The sequence below is a fragment of the Fistularia commersonii genome, chromosome 8 (genome assembly GCF_037954325.1).
Source record: "Fistularia commersonii isolate RoL2024-O1a breed Wild chromosome 8, RoL_Fcom_v1.0, whole genome shotgun sequence".
Lineage (NCBI taxonomy): Eukaryota > Metazoa > Chordata > Actinopteri > Syngnathiformes > Fistulariidae > Fistularia > Fistularia commersonii.
The window spans coordinates 13279370-13284550 of NC_141291.1; positions in this window are offsets into that span (position 1 = coordinate 13279370).

The following is a 5181-nucleotide window of genomic DNA, read 5'->3' on the forward strand; positions in this document are numbered from 1 at the left end:
TAAACTTAAATGTTCCATTGTGTGTTGTTATTTTTGTATTATTATTAATAACCAATATTATGTGGCCACAATGACCTGAGTCTGACACATGTGACAAGATTCAGACACTAATCCTACCAGGAAGCAAATAGAAACTGGAGCTGGTGTCAGTCTAGACCAAACAACATTGCAGGCACACATGTTGTACTGTAATGCACTGAATAAAAAAACCTTCATAATCAAGACAATTTTGGTCTTGATTATTAGGGTTTGTTTTCAGATCAACATTTATCATCGACGTCTTTCGACAATGAACTGCATGTTTGTAAGCACTTATATGATTAGTTAATATATATCAAACCGTGATATAGAGAGCTGAGTGAAATGAAACTCTTTAATCTGGCCAGGGTTAAGAAGATAGAGCATATAGAACTACCATGAACAGAAAATTGTTTGGCATCCAAAACTGCCCAGGAGAATTGTGTGCGGGTGGAATTTCTTTTTTTTTTCCAACTCGTCTAATAACCGGATCAATTATGTTCAGATGGAATGGGAGAGACGGCTAGGGTGAGACGCGTATGCCTGCTCGGCTGGACAAAGCAGTCAGGCTGCAACCACCGGAATGCAACAGCACAATGACCCCTAATGTGCTTTTCCCACTTCTGAACAGCTGAAAGCCTAAGTACCGTCTGAGGTCCTGACTGGCTGCTGTTGCAGGAGACGAGTGCTGCTGTCACTGCACGGCAGAATAGAGGTCTGTTCTCTTTGATAATTTGCTCTTGTTAGCAGAAAAAAGAACGCAAACACAACCACACCAGACATTTTATGATTATATTGCATTAAGTACACTTTGTTGTACTGTTGTACGCATACTATAACATAATATTTAACATTCAACCAGAGTAACAAAATTATGGATTAAATTGCTGACAAGGCATATTTACTGTATACAAACATCAACATTCTTATAAAGAAGGTTCAAAGGGTCATTTTGAAGTTATTTAATTCTGCTCATATCTGCATGTAATATCCTTTGGCTTGTGGCTTGTTTTTCCTTTTCTTTCTTTTACCATTCTGTAGTGCCATACCAATCTCTAATAGATGGAGACGAATGCTTGTCCTCTGCTTTTTTAAATGTCGCCCCATTAATTGTTATTACCAATGCAATTTATTTTTTCATTTCTTTTCTTTTTGTGTTTTAAAAAAATAAGCACAGCTTTTGCAACAATAAATCCTAGTCTGTTTATCTTTATTCATTGAACATGACTTGATCTAATCCTAATGTGGTGATCACTTTGCTTTTTTTTTCTACTTTTCTGTCAATGTAACAGTTGGATGGGGCATCTTGCAGCTCTCAAAATGAGGAGATTGCATTAAATAAAATCAAATGTTTTTGACAACAATCCCCTTAAAAACCTCATGCTCTGAACATTGGTAAATATATCTGTGTTTAAATGTTGTTTTGTTCTGCTCTCTAAAGTCCTGAACTTCACCAAATTAGTAATATGGGATTTACATAAAGAGGCCATTGCCAAGCAGACTCCTAGGCACTGGGTGCTCCTCACCAGGACGTCCTAGCAAAGTGTGCAACCCCCATACCTCCACCCCTCCGTCCCCCTCCCTCCCCCTTCAGACCGGTACTGCAATAATAAACAAGACAGTAGTGATTTACTACCCTGCCCAGACAGTGATTTCATGCAGATTTTCATAGAGGGGGCCTCTAACTGTGCATCACAATTGAACTAATATTGTATTACATGCATATCAAACTCTCCCCCAAAAACCTGATCTGCCACATCTCTTTTACGAGCAGGAAGCCTATTAATAGGTCTATGTTCTCCTCATGGTGACTTGTGTGTCTCAAGTTGGGGGAATTAGTCTGTGAAGTGAGCAGATGTCTACAGATTGAGACAATAAGAGAAATACAAAGCCTTAGCTGCGTTCCAAGGAGAACCTACACAATTTCATAAGAGCGTTTCATCCGCTGATTGGTTTGTCGATACAGTTTTTCATCATGCGAAGCTCGGAGACTTACACCCTTGCCGTACCAAACTGTTGTCACGCTAGGAAGGATGGCAGTGCTAAACTAGGCCCTTTGTTTACTGTTTGTTTATTTCTCTGTTACAGGGGATTTGACAGACAGAAAGCAGCAGTGACAGCTGGTAATCAGGAAGTTGTGAAGGCCAGGGATCCCGGCCAGGAGTGTCAACTGGATGGTGGGGGGCCACAACTGTCTCACAAGAGGCATGTCTAAGTAAGTCTTAACGCTGATGATGCCATTTATGTATAGGATATGTAATTGGTCTAAAAGGACATCATAAGTATTGCGATTTTTAAAATAAGGGCCTAGCGATGGACGGCATAAATCGGTAAATACATGAGCAAAATTTCTAGAATATCAGATGACTAGCTCTATCAGACAAACCCAAATGGTTTCGGTTCATTGTTGAGATTCTGTGACGACCAATTTTATGAATGTAGTGCTAGCCTGCAGAACAATTTCACTTTTTCTTTTTTTTGGAAGTTGTCCACCCCTTAATGTGAGCGCCTAAAGAAACATAAGTATTTGCGAGGCAGCTGTGAAGTTCATACGCTGAACAAATTCAGTCTTTCACGTATCCTCTGACTACAGCTCAGAACATGGTGTAGCTGGAGCTGGAACGATGCTCGCCGTCTACCCAACCACACTGCAGCTCCACCTGCATCTGCGGTCAAATACACTCTTTCCCTCATATTTACTGGGTCCACCACACCACTCTGTTTGAAGGTGATTGGCAGAGATTTATAACGCTAGCTAAGGCCACCCTATAAGAAAAGTATATATGTGTGTGTGTGTGCGTGTGTGCGTGTGTGTGTGTGTGTGTGTGTGTGTGTGTGTGTGTGTGTGTGTGTGTGTGTCTGCGTGCGTGCGCTAACTCTGAGTTGTGAGCTACTAGGTCCTCGAGGGTTTATTTGGCTGCTGTGGCCCTCAGACCTCCCACTTTGCTGCATGTGTGAGTGTAAGCATGGTGTTTACGTATACGTGTGTTTGTGTGTATTCTGTGCGTTTATGCGGGTGAGCGTAAGGATCTCCCTCTTGGGTGTTAATTGTCTTGGCTCTCTCGAGTTAGGTCTTGGATCCGAACCAAGCTCCCACCACTCTGGCAGGAGAAGGAGGCTCTCAGTCGGTTTAATGAACTCCACGCCGTCCGGTTAATAAAAACAGCCTCTCGTCCCGCCTCGGCTTGTTTTTACTCGATAAGTCATGGGCGATGTTTTCTTTCTATGAGTAGAAATGAGGGAAAGGTGAACCCACGTTTCATAGGTAGACTGCATGCTCGTGCTCATTTCCTTTTTTCCTCCCTCTTCATCCTTCCATGCTGCTGAGGAACATTATCCTGAAATACTGAAGTGAATATTGAACGCCCACAGATGAAGGTAAGGAGATATGACCGTATAAATAGTAATGACCCTGTATTTGATGAAATATTACATCTCCTTTTCTTTTTTTTTTCGCCGCACATTCCATGTCACATCAAAGTCGTCAGAGTTGGAGCCGTGGACGCGAACCGCAAACACCATAATGGCCTTTATTTCACATCCAAATCATTAAAACCCCCGAACCACCACTTTTTTCCTGTGCAGTTACTCAATTGTCAGTGGGAAAAAGTGAAAATGTTATAAATATGTTTGTAAGAGCAAGAAGTAATAGAAAACCTTCAAGAAGTTTTATATATACATTATATATATCCAGTATTTAAGTGGTTGGCTCACATTATAACTGAAGGCAGGGTTTTCAGTCAGAGGTTTTGTGTGTGTGTGGATCGTCCTGACAGTTCTTATATTTTGGGGCGAGTCCAGTATAAACTGAGTGAAAGGGCTTTGTTCAAACTTTGAATTTTAATCGCAGTATTTCAATTTAAAAAAAAAAAATCAGGCTCCTGGATGGAAGAGCATGCTTTAACATGTATAATGTGGGTTATCAAAAGTAGTTTGATGAGAGATTAGTGGCTGGTGTACTCTGTTTCTGAAGAGAGCTTGACACTGGAAGCTTTTTTTTTTTGCACGTACATGAATGTAAGTTTACTTTTAATTTGATTTTGTCTAAAATCTGATTCCAGGGACCAGGGCGGGATGCCTGGTATCACAGATACAAAAGAGTCCGCCGTGGCCCGATGTTCAACGGATCCATGTCGCGAGAATCAAACCGGGCTTTTCGGTGAGGCAGCAGAGGAGTCTGCAAAGAGAGGATTTAAATCAGATCAGAAACAGATTTTTTTTTTTTTTCATGATTTGTCAGAAACAATAAAAAAAGATTTAGTATTTCAGCAAAAGAGTAAAATAATCAGTCGCACAAAGTATTTCATTCAAAGAATTCATTACAAATGAGGAATTTGGTCTGTATTTGATTATTATAGACTAGAAGTAAGTCTAACAACATCTATCTATAATAGCTGTAGCTCATGCTCAGCAGTCAACTTGTTTAGTCAAAAATATTTAAAAAAACACATGTTGCATACTAAAACAAGTTAAAAAAAGACAGATGCAAATTGCTATATTAAAATACTTTATTCGTTAGAACACCTTAACTAACTTTTTGTGTTAAAATGACTCCTCTCAGAAATTATGTTTTGATTCTGTTTCATTTTTTTTGCCCCCATGCTTTTTTTTACCTCTTAAACTTCACATTTTTGTTGTCAGTATTCATGACACCAGTATTTCATCGGCAAATTGTTCAAAATTGATATTTTTTAGTTATTAATGGATGATGTTAATCACCTTGTAGTTATGAATTCTGTATTTGAGACGAGTTATGCATTTTTTATGTCTGATTGATTCATTTCATCTGCTTTGCTTTTAAACGTGTCTTTCCTGCTCCGGGGTGTCACGATTACATCATATTGGATTTACGAGATGAGGGTAAATGTTTGTGTGGAGGGGTTCACTAAAAATCCTTGTTATACATTACGAACACAAATCACTTCAAACATTTTTCATTTTCAAATTTTGGTCAAAACCCACGACGATAAAGACAACCGTGTTTTCACACAGGATGAAGAAATCTACATGCGTGTTGCTGAATGTCACATTTTTCTTGCTTTCTTGGAATCATCTCTTTGCTGTGACTCACTCTCTCTGGAGCCCAAACTACCCCACTAGGAATGTTAATGTCTTGTTCCAGTTGGCTGAAGAGCTCGCTTCGCTCTGGCTCTGTCCGTGAAG